This window comes from Podarcis tiliguerta (genome assembly GCF_965153285.1).
Source record: "Podarcis tiliguerta genome assembly, chromosome: 5".
Lineage (NCBI taxonomy): Eukaryota > Metazoa > Chordata > Lepidosauria > Squamata > Lacertidae > Podarcis > Podarcis tiliguerta.
In genome coordinates, this window is record NC_139538.1 from 12087930 (window position 1) to 12106080 (window position 18151).

The window sequence follows — 18151 nt, forward strand, 5'->3', positions numbered from 1 at the left end:
TGACTGCTGAATATCTGTATGTGAAAGAGGAGGGGCTGCCACTCAGCTGAGAAATCAGACCCTGGACAGCTGCTGCGAACCACTACAGACCAAGGATATGGAAACGATGGCCTTCCTGATATTACTGTATTATAAGGTTACCAGATTCCCCCTCCCCCAGTGAATCCGGGGACACTTTTCAACTTCCTACTAAATAGATGGATTTTTTTTCCAGGGGACTGATTTGTAAATCTGGGGACTGTCCCCAAGAAACGGGGACGTCTGGCAACCTTGCTGTATTACATCTCCCATTATCCATGATCACTGGCTGTGCTTGCTGAGGATGATGGGAACTGTAGTTTAGCAACGTCAGGGGGCATGCCTTCCCCATCTTTGATGTGGTAAATACTGATTGAGGCGAAGCCCTGGGCTGCCTCTGTTATAAGGAAGCTTCCTTTGAAACTATGGAAGCCGTGTATCATTAGCAGTGCCCAGGCAGCATGTTAATCCATCGTGCATAAAGGTGAGTGAGTAAAATACTCAGTGCTTTTCTTCTTTAAAAAAATGTTTAGGGGTACTCTCACTTTCCTGCTCATATTGAAATACTGCCCCGCAATGAGGCCAAACTTAGATTCACAAAATGCTTAGGGGTATGCGTACCCCTGCGTTCCCCCAGATAAAAAGCACTGAAAATACTTATGGGGCTCCTCTTTTTGAGTGCTCACTATGGGTGAGTGAATGAGGCCCTTGAAACAGACAGGGCTGGATAGATTGCATGAAGATGCTTCATCCCATAGCCAAGGAAATGATTCAAAGAAGGGAAAACGCTTTGCGATTTTTATATTGAACTACCATTACTGGCCCAACTGGCTTTTCCCATATTCTCCACAAGTGGCTATGTCTGCCTGAAATCTTGGAAAGAGAAATAGATATCTATCAGCCTGAAAGCCTCTCAGTTTTGTTTCACTACCACAGACTGCCTTGTCACCCTGTCACATAGATCTTAATGTCTAATGACTCCTTGGATGACAAAGTGCTAAATATTGAATGGACCCTTCCAGTGCTTTGGCATCAGATTCTCCGCGCCCCCGAAAAGTGAAGAAAAGGCTTAATTATCTGAATAATCAGGCTGGTAAATATTTGATCGCCTGCATCATGGATGCTGTTCTGAGCTACCCTCCTGAAATAGATTTCATTGTCAATTATTTGATCTGTTGCAATGTAAATAATGGCTCTACCGCTGGAAGAGCGTTGTGCTCTTGATCAGGGGTGGGGAACAGAAACTAGCCAGTGGACTTTCTCCTGACACAAAAACCCAGGCTGTTTTTAAGGGTGTGCTGGACCACCCACCTGCCAATCACTTGACATCAGAGCAATGCCAGTTACCCCAAAGAAATATTTTCCATTTGTGAACACAGCAAAGTGGGCACGCCACTGTGCAGCCAGTTCTACTTGGGCTTGTTGTCTGCCAATCAGCTCACTTGCCAAGGAACAGGCCAGCCATTTCACCACATTGTAATGAACAGTCAATTGTTGTGGCTTTCTGGAGTTAAATGAGTTGGCAACCAACAAGGCCCAGCTATTTGTTGACCTAATTTCTTTGGCTACTTGTCAAAACCTTCCCCCCCCCCTTTAAAGCTCAGAAATTTGGCCTAGTTGTCTGGTTTTTATTTTTATTCTATTACTTATTTTGTAGGTGAGAAAAAGTTGTCACACCCTCCTCCGCCCCCGCCCCCCAACCCAGCAAAGCCAGCAGCAACTTTTGGCACTGAACACACATGGTTAATACCTGTTGACCCAATTGAGCCATATTGAGTGGCAGAACAAAGCAACATGGCATCACCATCGGGCTGGAGTTGTTTTGCTTCCACGCCTTCATCCTTATGTGAGCTTCCGTTGGCCATCTGGAAAAAATGCACTCTATATGAAACAGGTTTGCCACCATACCTGCTGTTTTGCAAAAAGTGTTCTACACATGTAGGATGAGGAGATTTCACCCCTCCCATATCCAAGAATCTGCTGATGTTCTCTGCTGATTCTCCAGAGAGGAGGGGGCGGTTTCTGCTCTCTACTTATTCCGCTCCAGCCTCACATCAGAGAGAAAGAGAGAGACAGACTGAGTGTTAGAGAGAGATCATGTGTATAGATAAGGTTGCTGCTAAGAGCAGCTGCAGACACTCAGTGCAGTTCAGCATTTTTCGTTTAGACCTCATTTAGCTCTGTACATAGTTGTGTATTATAGTTGTAGACAGAATAAAAGAAGATATTCTACAGAGCTGCTCTCCAAATCGTTTATGCTCTGCTATACTCTGCTGTACGACGACTGTCTTCTTGTTGGAGTGAATCTGGTGCTCACAACTCTAAGCTGTGAGTCCATAGCACTTTGACCAGTTCCTGTGCAGAAGGTGGTCTCTGGAAGTGCTACCCAGCTCGCCTGGCGTAGTCGGGGCTGAAGTGGATGAATCCAGTCGGTGGCACTGGCTCAAGGGCGATGCTGACATAGAAGTCTCCAGAATAAGACTGTAGAATTCTGAAGTGATCATTTAAATTCTTCAGGTAACCATTTCTTGGCAAGAAAAAGAAAAGCAACAACCCTAACTCATCAATGAGAATGAGTTCGAATTCTATTGTGTTGGGTTTCTTTCTTGTTTTACTAGCATGGGTGTTTTTAAAATATACCGTATTTTTCGCTCTGTAAGACGCACCAGACCACAAGACGCACCTAGTTTTTGGAGGAGGAAAACAAGAAAAAAAATATTCTGAATCTCAGAAGGCAGAACATTAAGAGGGATTGCTGCGCAGGGATTGCTTCTGGGATGGCTGTGCAGCCTGCATTCGCTCCATAAGACGCACACACATTTCCCCTTACTTTTTAGGAAGGAAAAAGTGAGTCTTATAGAGCAAAAAATACGGTATACTGTATATATAATTCAAAAATATTATTCCCTCCCCAACCTCTGCACCGCAGGACACAAGTAACTGGAGCCTGCTGGGCTTGGTAGGACAGAAGGCAAGGAGACCAACACTAGGTGGAGCCAGAGAGAACAACAGGCATAGCCAACTCTCATTCTAGTTTTGTCCCCATCCTCTGCTCCTGATGGAGACATCAAGACTACAGTGGAGAAAGCTGACAGGCAATGCTATCTCCTGGACCGTTTGCAAGCAGGGAGGAGGACACGTGGGGGCTGGCAGAAGGCAGAATGGTGTTGATTGGCCAGTGCTCCATTGAGAACAGAAATCGTGCAGCGGCAGCGGGAGGCCCCATTAGCTAAAGTGGTACCTCAGGTTAAGAACAGTTTCAGGTTAAGAACGGACCTCCAGAACGAATTAAGTTTTTAACCCGAGGTACCACTGTACTAGCAAACCGGAGGTTAAGCTAACCCCTTTCCAGCCCCAGGAGGAGCGTGGGGAGGGTTTGTATGACACACCTGCACACTGCAGCCGACACACTAATGTGTCACAACACACAGTTTGGAAAGCTCTGGTCTAAGGTATAGAATAATGACTGGAGATTAATTAACACTGGTTTGTTTTTCTTTTTCTTCTGCTGGTAAATCTTCAGAAATCTTATCAAAGCTCTTACTGTAACCAGCCAGTAAACACCTTCTTAAAGGGGGATAATTTTGCCCCAGAGATGTTAAGAGGGTGATAATTTTTTTTCCAGTGGCAGATGTTGGCACTGATACTACCTTGTGCGAGGAAGCTCAAAAATAAGCGGAACGGTAATTTATATTCAGTGGGAATCTGGTAACATGAATGGAAGTGGCACAGCCTGGCCTCATTTCCCCTACAGTCTTCAGGCGGCAGTTTCATGGCCCTGCATACGCTAATGCAGGAATAAATGCTTGCCACATTATTGTTGTAACACACAAACGCCGAGTACTTCAGCATTAACATCTGACAAGCCAGCTGTCATCTTTCCAAAAATACTTGCTGTCTAACAACTATAACACTCACTGCCGCCGCTCCCACTGCTGTTTAGAAACCAGGGGAAGGAATTCTGCTCTGGGGCATTTTGACAGGGTGATAGCTGTTGGAGTGACAGATTTTTGTTTTGTTTTTTTGTTTTGCTCAGATGTTTTAAAGGCCCGTACTCATGTTTCTGAAGGAGAAGTGCTAAACGATTCACTGTGCGTTCAGCGCTCCGCATTCCGGTTCGAAGGGCTTCCTCCTCAGCCATAGCCAGGAGGCAGCTGGTGAGCTAACCTGGGCGGAAGGAGAAGAGGGGCAAAAAAGTTGGTACCTTGAGAAAGCAGCTGCTTCCGCCGGCCCCCTTGAGGACTCGGCACATGATGTCTGTCATGCAGGGGGCACAAGCTGCATCCCCCGCCCCCTGCAGCAAAAGAGGAAGGGCTGTGGCTCAGTGATAGAGCATCTGCTTTGCATGTAGAACGTCCTGTCTTGGATTCACAGGATCTCCAGATCAGAAAAGGCTTCTGTCTGAAACCATGGTGACCCACTGCCTGCCATTGCCAACACTACTGGGCTAGGTGGCCCAATGGGCAGCTTCTTATGTTTCCACGAAGTGTTAAGGAACAGGGACAAGGAGCCTGCAGAGGATGAGAAGGCAAACTTGCATGGATGTAAGAAACACAAGAATTGCCCAAATTCCAAAGGCTCATCTACTCTGGCGCTCTGATCCACAGTGGTTCAGTAATGTGCTAAAGAGGCTATTTCCTAGATCAAGCTCTGCCCATCTAGTGTAGTCCACTCTGACTAACTGCAGCTCTCCAGGGCAGTGGCGGAGCATTCCCCGCATGCAACAGGGTGTATGCACTGCATCGAGGGGGTGCTCTGTGCCGTGGGGGTGGGGTGCGCTGCCGTGGTGACCCCCGCTCACTGGAGCTAAGCAGCTCCACACTGCGCCGTCTGCCTGGCAGGACAGTGGGGAGCCTGTCTGGCCAATGCCACCCTGCTTTGAAGGTGCACCCACAATGCCCTGAGAGCCCAGTGCCGCTTTCTGAGACTCACAAAAACGCTGCGGGGCTGGCAGGGCACATGCCTGTTGTGTCCTTCTCAAGCCTCCCTCCAGCTGGAAGGCTGGTACAAAGGACACTAGAGGGCAGGAGTAAAATGGCACTGGGTTCGCAGGGCACCGTGAGCTGTTGCGTCCTTCTCACTGCGCCCTCCAGCTGTTAATAGTAATAATAATTTTATTATTTATACCCCACCCATCTGCCTGGGTTTCTCCAGCCAATCTGGGCAGGAATGTGGCCCCACCCAAAAAAGACCTGTGCCCGTGGCAATGGCCACCCCAGCCCCCCTCCCATGCTACATCTCTGCTCCAGGATTTTTGTTACATATCTCTCCCACCCCTGGCTATCTCATTCTTCTTTTTTTCAACTGGAAATGTCAGGGATGCCAAGCCTGGGAATTTCTGCATGCAAAGTGTGGAAAGAAGAAGGCGGAGTGAGACCAGAAAAAACCATCAAAGCAGAAGGTAGGAAGCATCTTATAACTGTGCAAAGTCAAATGCAAACAAGCATGTTTAACATGGGCATCTCTAGGCTGAATTCAGCAAAATGTTACAGTATATGTTTTTCTCCCCTCTTGGTGTCACTGTAGGGTAGAATTTAGACATCTAGGCAGCATGCCTTTCAAAGCTGAACAGAAATGTTCATGTGCACAAACACCTCTTAGGGTTCAGTTGTGTCGCATAAGTGTGCTGTCACACTCTCCGGTGTTGTGCCAGCATTGCTACATGTATGCTGAAGGACGTTCTACTAAAGCCCACCATTTCCAGATGCAGCAGAACAGCATCGTCCAGAGTTGTGACAAGACAGAAAGGGCAGTGGAAATGTCTTGGTGGATGAGAAAGTGCAGGGCAAGTCGACTCACCCACGTGCTTCCCCTCCAGGTATATTGCTCATTCCAGACAAATCAGCACCATGGCTACATCCTTCATATCTGATTTTCCGCAGTGACCTTTAAGAATGTGATCACGACAGATAGGTACCCTAGCAGAAAAGTGGAGACCCAACACAGCCAAATTACAATCTCCCTGTGTTGCATCATAAACATGGGGTGGGTGGGTGTCTCTATTCAACTGAGTTTTACTCAGAGTACACCTATCTTAAGGAGCAATTCTAAATATGGGAAAGTGGCTTAAATTAAGCCAGCATAGAGTATAAAGGTAAAGGGACCGCTGACCATTAGGTCCAGTCGTGGCTGACTTTGGGGTTGCGGCGCTCATCTCGCTTTATTGACCGAGGGTCAATTTATTGACAGCTTCTGGGTCATATGGCCAGCATGACTAAGCCACTTCTGGTGGACCAGAGCAGCGCATGGAAACGCCGTTTACCTTCCCACCGGAGTGGTACCTATTTATCTACTTGCACTTTGATGTGCTTTTGAACTGCTAGGTTGGCAGGAGCTGGGACCGAGCAATGGGAGCTCACCCGCTCACGGGGATTCGAACCGCTGACCTTCGGATCGGCAAGTTCTAGACTCTGTGGTTTAACCCACCCGCATCCCTGGCATAGAGTATACCACATCCAATTAGAAGCAGGGCTACTGCCAGCTGAACTGGACTAAGCATGGCATATGGGCTTAAGCCCACGTGACTCGGGAACACAACATAGCATCATAAAATTGTAGTTGGAATGACCCCAAGGGTCATCTAGTCCAACCCTCTGCAATGCAGGAATCTCAACCAAACTTTCTTACTGTCAGAAAGTTCTTTCTGGTGTTTAGTCAGAATCTCCTTTCTTGTAGCTTGAATCCTTTGCTTCGGATCCTACCCTCTGGGGCAGAAGAAAACAAGCTTGCTCCATCTTCCATGTGACAGCCCATGAGATATTGGAAGATGGCTATCCTATCTCCTCTCAATCTCTTTTCCCCCCAAGCTAAAAATACCCAGCTCCTTCAATCAGCCCTCATAAGGTTTGGTTTCCAGACCCTTGATCATCTTGGTTGCCCTCCTCTGCACACATTCCAGTTTGTCAACATCCTTCTTAAATTATGGCAACCAGAACTGGAAACAGTATTCCAGGTGTGGTCTGAACAAGGCAGAATAGGGTAGAACTATGACTTCCCTAGATCTGGACATTATACTTCTGTAGATGCAGCCTAGCATAAATTAAACTAGCAAAGAGGGCTTGTTTTCCCTCCTACAGGTTTATGCAGCCTAGCTCCTGAATGGAGTTTCAGTCTGGAGTACTTTGTCCCTGCTTACCTGAAAACAACTTCTTGTGTTCAGGGTTATACCCTAATTTAGGTCCATTAATTACAACGGTCTTGAAAATTCCTCAGCAACATCCCCACCCAAATCTCTCCTCCTCATGTTATTCAGGGAAGCCTTGTTCTCTAATATTTTCTGGGTGCCTTCCTGGCACGACACATAATAGAATCCAGTAAGTTCTTTTCAGTTGCACTTCTCATAGATGCTTGGAACCATATTTCATTGAAAGGAAAATCTGTGATCCTTATGTAATCTTTCAATTAGAGCCGTAGCAACATTTGGAAAGAAGAATAGCTTTTCAACTTCTGGAGGGCAGTCTAAATAAATTGCCGCTTGTCAAAGAATCTAGTTGCATGTGGTGATTTTCTGACATTCAGATGCTTTTTTTTGTGTGCATTTATGGGAGGAAATTGGAATGCAGGCAGAGTCGTCCTGCTGGAATTTTAAATAGTCTCGGAGAGTTAGTATTCTTCCTCACTTGGCATTTTCTTCTGACTTCGGCACAAGAAACAGCAGGCAGCTCTCATTGTATCGCCTCTCTCTTCCCTCTCAGATGATTTGTCAGCCTTAGAGGTCATTTGAAGATTTCTACCTGGTGGATTTTGCTAAGGAGGTTTCATTCTTGAAAAGACAACGTGTATTCTTCGGATGGTTTATAGCCTGACAGTTGGCAGATTCTTTCAAAGGGACAGAGAGAGACTGAGAAAAAGGAGTATTGAAACAGATTCTGGGCACAGGTAACTAACCCCTCTTCCCCCTCCTTCTCCTCCCACATTTTTGGGCTCAAATGTTTACTTGATTTTACAAAAACAACAAGCATTGAGGTGCCCCAATTAATGAGATTATTATTACTTTAAAATTTAAAAGCTGGATTTTGCTAGTCCAATCACAGGTCGTGAAGAGGGGCAAGGAGGGGGCAGTCAGTTGCTGTGGTGGCTGACTGATTTTAAGAACAACAACAACAACAACAACAACAACAACAACAACAATGCAGTGTTGCTCTGATTGGACTTCGGCCAGCAATATTTTTCAATAGCTATATTACCCATTTAAAAATTTAAAAAACGAGAGAGACTCTTGAATTAATAGCCCCCTCATGGGAAAACAAAGCCACATGGGGCAATTATTCACAGGGAGGATGTTCAAAGGGAAGTTAATGCGCCAATCCCTCACTTGGGATGATCAGGAAGTGACAAAATGGCTGAACTGGCAAGCATTTAACTTTTATTTGACGTTGGCCAGGGATCTTTGCTGAACGAGGCTTAACTTGTGAGTAGGCATTCTAGAAAGGTCTCAGCCATGGGGAAGGACAGTACAGCGGTACCTCGGGTTAAGTACTTAATTTATTCCGTAGGTCCGTTCTTAACCTGAAACTGTTCTTAACCTGAAGCACCACTTTAGCTAATGGGGACTCCTGCTGCTGCCACGCCGCAGGAGCCCGATTTCTGTTCTTATCCTGAAGCAAAGTTCTTAACCTGAAGCACTATTTCTGGGTTAGCGGAGTCTGTAACCTGAAGCATATGTAACCTGAAGCTTATGTAACCCGAGGTACCACTGTACTTGTTTACATGGCACTATATTAAATGCTGTGTGGATCCCGTTTTCATGCAGTGGTTGGCTATCTGAGGGGAAACCATCAGTCTATCCAGGTGTTCCTTTTCCTCACTCAGGTAAAATTACTCGAGGGAGAGCATGCTGTGGCATCATCTTCCCCTTGCTTACAACAGTCTGTGATTTGAAGGCCAAACCTCCTGCACTCAGAGAAGCTTTTCTGAGTTTAGGACCCTGCATAACCAGGAGTAGCCAACATGTTGTCATTCAGATGTTGATGGACTCCAATTCCCATTAACCTCATCCAGCTTGGCCAATGGTCTGGGATACTGGGGGTTACAGCTAGAGGCACCGTGTTGGCTGTTGCTGCTCTCAATCATGCAGGGAGTTGGGCAGGTCCAGGAGACTCATCCTTGCAAAACTCGGCCCCTCAGCTCAAAGGGAAAGTCATGCTTGGAGAGGGTGGGGCTTGCCGGAACCACCTTTCCCCTCCCAAACTCTCCACGACTTTATCAGATGAGGAATACCTGATTTAGTGCCTGAGCAGCACTAAAAGACCCAGTGTGGGATCAACTCTAGTTACAGAGATTTCAGTCTTTCTGAATTCCTTGGTCTCTGGAGAGAAGCTATAGAAGGAGACCAGGATGGTTCTGCTCTGTCTAAAGCTTGATTTACCGCTGCTCAAGCTGTTTGAGATCCTTGAATAAAGACTACTGTGGAATGACAAAGTGCCCATCTAATTTCTGCGCGTCGAAGCTTCATCTCTAAATCTGTGAAACGCCTGGTAAGCAGAATCATACAGGAAGCACTGGGATATTTCTTTGCTTTTTCAGATATGATTATCAGATGGTTTCCATGCCAGCATTTTCTCCTTTTTTATGACATCGCAATCAGGCCTGAAAGCGAACGAATGGGGCATCATCAATCAAAAATATGGTGGGACTGATACATATTTTTTTTTGTTGGCTTCCCCCCCATCCCACTCCCCCCCCCCACAAGTTGCAGCATCACTAGATGAAACAAGCCTGCAAATATCACACAGAGGTTGTCAGGCTTTCTGACATGCCCAGGTACGGAAACCTCCCGTGGAGCAATTCATCACCTTTTTAATACTTTTAACGCCAATGGAGACATGCCAAACCCACTTCCAAGCTGATCTGCATTGCCACTTTCAGAGCTTATAGGTCATCTTGGGGGAAATGGTACATGGTTGCCAAAGAACCAATTGAGTGAAATTTATTAAGCTCCCCCTATCTCACGCTCTCTATAATACCCACCCACAAAGGCCATGCTTCCCATTATTATCCTGGTATCAAGAGCTTAGGGCATCAAACAAAAGCCCTGGGGGGATACATTAAACCCCATTTCCGGAACCTCACAGGAAATTTGCGACCCATAATAGTCTTTGAGGAAAGATTTACTGAATCTTAAAAATAAGAGGAATACATTTTCCACTTCACTGAAATAGTTATTTTGACCAGTCAGCTGCACACTGCGCTGTTGTGCATCATAGGCTTGTTAACTGTTCAGGTATGTAGTGAGGTATTGGCATGTGGGGAGGAGGGACTATGCTGAGAGTGGTGGAGCACATGATTTGCATTCAGAAAGCCATATTTCAGTCTCCAGCATCTCTAGTGAACAAGATTATGTTTTCAGAAGAAATATTTACCTCAGAAGATGCCCTTGTTGGCTCAGATAGGGACAAGCAGGGCTTTTCTTCAGCCGGAACTCGCCGGAACTCAGTTCCTCTCAGGTGGCAGCCATTGCCATTCTAAGAGAATGAGGAAGGAGTTCATTGTAAGCTTTGGCACCCCTTTTTCTAGAAAAATAGGACTGAGGACAACCTTAGTTTGGTTGTCTATGCATTTCCTGTTAGATGATTCTGGGGTGCTTGACTATGGGTTGGCTTGGGGTCATTTGTATTCAGCACCATCAAGCACATACCTGAGCACACAAGCAATGGCATTTGGGATGATTTATTTTATGATGAGGGGTGTGTGTGTGTACTGGCAAGGGGAACTGTCTTTCAACACGACAGACCAAAGCTACGTGCAGCATATGGGATGACTGCATTAACCAGCTCATTTTGCTAATCGAGCTGGTGACTTTGACAGGATCACAGCAGATTTAACAGCCTGGTATGATGTGCTAACGAAGTCCCCAAACCCCAAACTCCCTCTTATAAGGTATACGAAACTGTTCGACATGATTGTCATAAACGGTTGTTTACCTTTTCCAAATGTCAGAATCAAGGTGATAGTTTAGACACACAAATGACTCACAGGGGCTTCTGTTTAAACAATTATGTTGACAATTAAGTGTACATAAGAACAATGGTCTCATCGCACCGAAGCTGAAAGAATATCCTTCTCCTGCATGGTTACAAAGACAGCTTTAACACAAGTTTTATTCAGCTCATGTTTTCAGCTCTAGAGAATCCGTCTTGAATGCCACAAGATGGTGGATGGGTTTGATAACTCTTTCATTATTATTTGCTTCTGCCGTGGATGGCCAATAGGATCTGGTCCCTGAGGAGAGATATGATACATACAGCCATATCAGGGGGAAAACAACACCATGATCTAAAAACTTGATATATCCAGGAGCACCTGACTAAGCTTGGAACTTTCCTGAAGCATAAATTTTGGCTGAGCAAACCAAAGGAATAACACTCGGACAGAGCTCACAGTCCAGTTTGGGTGCATGGGACAGAGGACAGGGGGCAAACCCCTAAGCTCAGGGAGCCAAATGCAGCTCCCCACTCTTCTCTCCCCACTCCTCACCTCTCACTAAGCCAAACCTCTCTCTCTGCTCCTAGGACACTCTCCTAGAGTGCTTTTGCTTGGTTCTAATGACCTAAATTCCACATCACATTAAACAAACTATAGTTTAATGTGAACAAGGGAGGGGAGGAAGCATCTGGAAGTGATATGCCATCCCTTCCTGGGTAACTGTATAGAGGAAAAGATGGTGGCCCTGTGTACTATTGGGACAGCCATATATATTTTTTTACTATACAATGTCCCTGGTGGCCTTACATGACACCCAGTTCAAGGGTAGGGGAAGGGGCCTTACACTTTGCAGGACTTGGTTTTCAATAGTTTTTAGCAAGTGCCACACTTTCAAGTTGCTGCTGCAAGCTGCTAGAAATGGTTTAGAAGAAAGAAAAAAGAACCTGGGAATAAGCCCTTAGACTACCTTGGTAAAGGTAAAGGGACCCTTGACCATTAGGTCCAGTCGTGGACAACTCTGGGGTTGCGGCGCTCATCTCACTTTATTGGCCGAGGGAGCCTGCGTACAGCTTCCGGGTCATGTGGCCAGCATAACTAAGCCGCTTCTGGCAAACCAGAGCAGCGCATGGAAATGCCGTTTACCTTCCCACCAGAGCTGAACCTATTTATCTACTTGCACTTTGACGTGCTTTCAAACTGCTAGGTTTGCAGGAGCAGGGACTGAGCAACAGGAGCTCACCCCGTTGTGGGGATTCGAACTGCCGACCTTCTGATTGGCAAGTTCTAGGCTCTGTGGTTTAACCCACAGCACCACCCATGTCCCAACAGTGCCACCCGCATCCCACTTACTTTGGAAAGTGCTTCCAAAACTATTTCAATCTGTTGAAAGTGCGGCAGTTTTAAATGTTTTTAAAATGAATTTCTCTGAATGCAAATCTGCATAGACTTGGGAAGGAAGAAGCTTGGCGGTCTACTCATGGGCAAGGGACATGGGTTGGAGAAAGATGGTTTCATCTATCACTACCTAAGATGTTATTGGAATCCAGCTGTCATCCTGCCCTACCCAACATGGCCAATGGTCAGGAATAATTGAATCATAGAGTCGTAGAGTTGGATGGAATCCAACTCGAGTGTTCATGGAAGATAAGCATCTCCCTCTGAGCATCTCCAATGAAAGAGAGTCCATCACCCTCTAAGGGAGACCATTCCACTGTCAAATAGCTCTTACCATCATAAACAAGCTTGCTCCCTCTTCTGTAGAACAGCCCTGTAAATATTTGAAGCTGGGTGTTCTATCTCCTTTCAGTCTACTGAAGTCCATTGAGGTATAGATTGGCTACCTCTGTCCTAGAATAACAGTCTTTCCTGTTTGGGTAGATTCCTCCCAATGGCTTCTATATTTCTTTGATTTTCTAGTTGTCTGCTGCAGTCGTAACTCGTAGTTCAAGCTGACCTTCTTTCTGCCTGGGCACGTAAACAAGGGAGAAGGAGCCATGTCCTCAACACTGAAGGGATTTCTTTAGTGTTCAAACTCATGTTTGCATACAGGAGTCACAAGTTTGTTGTCTATTGTTTGTTTGTGCATCTTAAGCATCTTTAAGCTTGAGCTTTTGGGCAAATAGACTGCTATGTTCCATACAAACCTGTCGTGCTCATTAACTATTTAGCTAATAATAAATGTTTCATGGTGTTGAAGTCAATGCCGCTTAGCATTACTTCGCAAGACAGCTGCTGAGCCTTGTGTTTTGTCAATCCCACCTCTCGACCTCTGACTCATCTTCCACCTCGAGCTCGAAAAGGAAAAAGAAGAGAGTTTGAAATGCCAGTTCCAAAACACTAAAAATAAAAGGCGTCCCCTGACATGAAATTACATAAATAAAGCATCCAGAATTCTTTGGAAAGCCATACTATGCATAATGGTCATGGCTGGTACTAGGGGAGAGCTGTGAGGCAAGAAGCCTGCCAAACCAGGAGGCCACCCCTCATTACTGGACTCCTGTTCACCTTCTCATCATGTCTCCCTTGGTTGCAGCCCATCATGAGCTGAAGGGCAAAGTTCTGCAGGGGTGAGACTCCTGGACTTGTCTAACTTCCTGCATGATTTAGAGCAGTGACATTCAACATTGTGCCCTCCATAGATTGTTATCTTCCTTTCCGAAATCTTAACATGTAGGATGCAACTCGCCAATGTAGAAATGTATTTTGCCTCTTTTGTGCCTGTCCCCCTCCCATTTTTTCCTGGTACCCCACTGATAATGGCTTGGTCCAGGGAGATTGTTGTGTTGTTGTTTAGTCATTTAGTCGTGACCCCATGGACCAGAGCACACCAGGCACTCCTGTGTGCTGCCTCCCGCAGTTTGGTCAAACTCATGCTGGTAGCTTCGAGAACACTGTCCAACCATCTCGTCCTCTGTCACCCCCTTCTCCTTGTGCCCTCCATCTTTCCCAACATCAGGGTCTTTTCCGGGGAGTCTTCTCTTCTCATGAGGTGGCCAAAGTATTGGAGCCTCAGCTTCAGGATCTGTCCTTCTAGTAAGCACCCTGGGACATCAGGGAGTCTGAATTCCAATGCATGCTGAAAAGGGCTGATACTGGACAACCATCTGTTGGGTTAACATCAGAGGGTGTGTTAGGTAGGAGTCAGCCTCACTGGGCACTGTTCAACACCAGTGCCCCAGTAGGATGTCCACTGTCAATTCCAGGAGGCTCTTTGCCCTACACTTTTCCTCTTCTCCTTTTGCCATTACTGGCTGTTCACCTCCTATTCCAAGTGGACCAGGAGAACTCACCCTACTGTGCCTTGTCCTCTCTTGCCTCCCCAATCCCTCAAAACAACCACCACCACCACCACCTGGAATCAGCACTTGGTAACCCGCGACTCAGAACACCTTGGCTTTTCAACTACGCGGGAGCAAAAGCATTACATGTTGAGATCCAGCATCTCCTGAGTCAATGTTCTCATTTTAAAAAGGGTAGTTTTGATCAAACAGAGTACATTGCCCATATTCATCTATCATCTGAATATGTTACTCCTTAGAACAAAAAAGGTCTATGTTCAAATATACATTTGGTGTGGGTCCCCCCTCCCCGGCAATCCTCTTTTTAAACCATTGCTGTTCTTTTGGTTTTGTCACTCAAGAGATAAAAAAAAAGCTCTCATCTGGCAGTAGAAAGTAAATAGCTACACGACTGCCTGAATTATTTAGTTCATATTTATTTATATTCCAGTTTGTTAGAATGCCCTTAACCATTGCTCTCAGTGTTTGCAAGGTGTTTGCTCTCCTGTGATTCTTATTTTATGGATTCAACAACCGGAATGCACTAGGTAACTTTCCGGAGTCTAGCAATCAACCAATCCTTCCTAAGATAAAATGAAAATAAAGGGGAAAATAGATTTATGGGAAAACAAATGATCCCCTCAGTGTGTTCAAAGCCTAGGCTGCAAGCCTCTCCTCCCTGACAAGGCATAAGAATGCTCAGACATTCCCCATGAACAGGTAAAGCAAATGACAACATGAAATGTCCCAAGAAGTGATAGATTGTAGTTTGCTCATCCTCTTGCGATCCTGACAAGGAATACAATTAATATTTCTGGTAGGTGTTCAGGAGTTTCAGGATGAATGCAAATATTTGCTGTGTGCTGTTCTGCCTTTCTTTCAGAGTTATATGATGGAACATTTTCTTTATCCAAGATATGTGTTTTAAAGAACAGCTTTTCTGCCCCCTCTCCTCCCCCAAAATCCCATTTTATATGCAACTGTCCTAATTGTCTGATGTGGTGATAAGCTCTCAATATAGCACCAAGACCCCCACAGCATTTTTAAAATGACTATGAGCCAGCTGAGGTAAGCATGTTTAAGACCCATTGACTTCAATGAAAGTGCCACCCTCTATTCTTAAATCCATCTCACTGAAAGCATTTAGGCTTAACAGTGTTTGCTTGCCTATTGGACATGCCCAATCTATTGCAAAAGTATGTAATTAGTACAATACAACGTTGTAAATGGTGAAACAATTATAACGCAAACTATTAATAATGAAGCTAAGCTATCATGTGTGACAAACAAATGTCCTGATCTCGATCCAAATTTTGTAGATGAGTTACATTGTTGATTAATTCTGTTAATCATTGCAATTGGGACAGACAAATTTTGGATCATCAGCTTCTTTCTTTTGGTTCTCCACTGGCAATCAGGATTGCCAGCTCCCCGTATATTTGTGCTCCAAAACCCTTAAACCAAGTCTGTTTTTGAATAATACTTTCAACATGGTACAGTTCTCAGGATCTTGGTGCCCTGGATATTTTTATTTCATTGCTAAGTGATCCATCTTTAACGTGTGCCCTAAAATCCTGATTAAAAAGCCTATTGATTTGTCATTCATTGGAGTCAAATCAAATATCTTGCCTTGTCAGGAATCTGACTTGGTTCCTTGAACTTGTCAGGGCAATAAGTATCTCGCAAATACGGCCCTGACTGCAGTTATTTTGACAAGACATTCTCATTTTATACAGTTCTGCTTCAATGAGTTATTGAAATCTACTCAAATGAAATCTTTAGAAAGGAAAGGAAAAGCTCTTTCCTTTGCTAAGATACTGAGAAGGAATTAACTGGTGGGTTAATTGTCAGATATGTGTGTGTGTGTGTGTGTGTGTGTGTGTGTGCATATCAAAAAGTATGCAATACTAATGGGTTATTTAATGGCCAAATAATACACCACCTCGCTTATGGAGCCTCCAAATTGCAAAATGATGCTTTAATTTCCTCACCCTGGTGCAAAACAAGTCGTTGATAACTAGAATGGATTGGAAGTGTGTTGAGTGTTTGCCCATTTTGATTAGCAGGGGAAAATGAACACTTTGTGGTCTGCTGGTGAGCTGCCAAGCGCACAGAGTTTCTCAACATGCCCTCCACATGTCCCCGCTGGATGCAAGATGGCTGCCGAAAGCTTGTTGTCACAAGTTGCTGTGATGAGAGCATTTCCGTGAATCAACAGTAAGATTGGGCTGAAATTCTATGCACGCTTACTTGGAAGTAGGCCTCAGTGAACCTAGTAGGATATAATTGCAATTGCACATTCTTAGGATTGGGCTATTACTGATTGTTGTAAACTAATAGTAGGTAGACTCTGGACAAGATAGTCTGTGCAAATCACAGGAAACAAAATTAAGTTGCATTTCTTTCTATGAGGAGTTGGGTGATAGAAGACCTGAGATTCAAATTGGCAAAATGGAGGGAATTTTCAGTTTTAATGGGGCATAATTTTAATCTGTTTTGCAAGAGCTGGTGGGCAGGCAGACTTTAGTTACCCATCACAAACCCTGAAGATTATTTATTTCGATTTATGAAGGACTGCTATGTACCCGTGCTTTGTAATCTCATTATTTCTAAAGCTCTAGTGCAGTTCTGACAGGCATCTACATCCTGATGAAGTGTCTTCTGTCACTAATTGGACCACCAAGTCACATATGCAAATTTCAAACTAACATCGACAACAGTATTCGAGGGGAGAGGGACCTGCCTAAGTGAAAATGAAAGATGTGATTAATATAATATGGGTTCCCGGCATTGGAATGTACTGTGGATTCCTAGCATTTCTGGCCATTAGAAGAAAATGCCCTAGGAATACTTGCACTGTCCACTCTTTTCATAAAAGTTAATCATAACTGATCCAGCTGTAACAAATGCAAACTAAGCCTTCTTGTTAATGTATTAATAATGAATAATACGATAGATTGGAATGCCTTGTTTATTAGACTATCAATAATTAACTGAGATTTGCCGTTTGTGGCAAACGACTGTTATTTCAGTTGCAGAATTCAGTGGCATAATTTATATGGTAATTTTGTGCAAAACAGCGCCAATTACAGTGAGGCCATTTTAGCACAGAAAGAGCAAGTGATGATATTATCAGTTTTTGTTAACTTTTCAATTCTATATTAGCGGTGTAGCCTGCTAAGTAAACATCACTGAGGGATGGGACGAAAGCAGGAAAGTGCTGGCTTTGTGGTATATGTTGTAAATTCATTGCAAACACACGCACACACACAAACCTGTGTGTTAAGAATTTTGCTTCAGGATGAGAACAGAAATCGCATGTTGGCGGCACAGTGGCAGCGGGAGGCCCCATTAGTTAAAGTGGTACCTCAGGTTAAGAACAGTTTCGGGTTAAGAATGGACCTCCAGAATGAATTAAGTTCTTAACCAGAGGTACCATTGTAATAATAATAATAATAATAATAATAATAATAATAATACCCCGCCCATTTGGCTGGGTTTCCCTAGCCACTCTGGGCAGCTCCCAACAGAATATTAAAAAGACAATAAAACCTCAAACATTAAACACTTCCCTAAACAGGGCTGCCTTCAGATGTCTTCTAAAAGTCAGACAGTTGTTTATTTCCTTGACATCTGATGGGAGGGCGTTACACATGGCAGGCGCCACCACCAAAAAAAGCCCTCTGCCTGGTTCCCTGTAACCTCACTTCTCACAGTGAAGGAACCATCAGAAGGCCCTCAGAGCTGGAGCTTGGTGTCTTGCCTGAACGAAGGGGGTGGAGATGCTCCTTCAGGTATACTGAGCCGAGGCCGTTTAGGGCTTTAAAGATCAGCACCAACACTTTGTATTGTGCTCGGAAGCGTTCTGGCCTGCTTCTTGCGCATAGGATTTCTCCCTGTATCTTTTTGTCCCTATTCTGCCTTTGGATAAG

The 18151-nt window shown here is 44.8% G+C and overlaps 1 long non-coding RNA gene across 1 annotated transcript; it reads left to right on the plus strand.

The window, feature by feature from the left end:
• The first annotated feature begins 7079 nt into the window (after positions 1–7079).
• On the plus strand, positions 7080–13078 carry LOC310678557. Its single transcript, XR_014511849.1, has 3 exons — positions 7080–7896; positions 9544–9646; positions 12859–13078. It is a non-coding gene; the product is annotated as an uncharacterized lncRNA (long non-coding RNA).
• The last annotated feature ends 5073 nt before the right edge of the window (positions 13079–18151 follow it).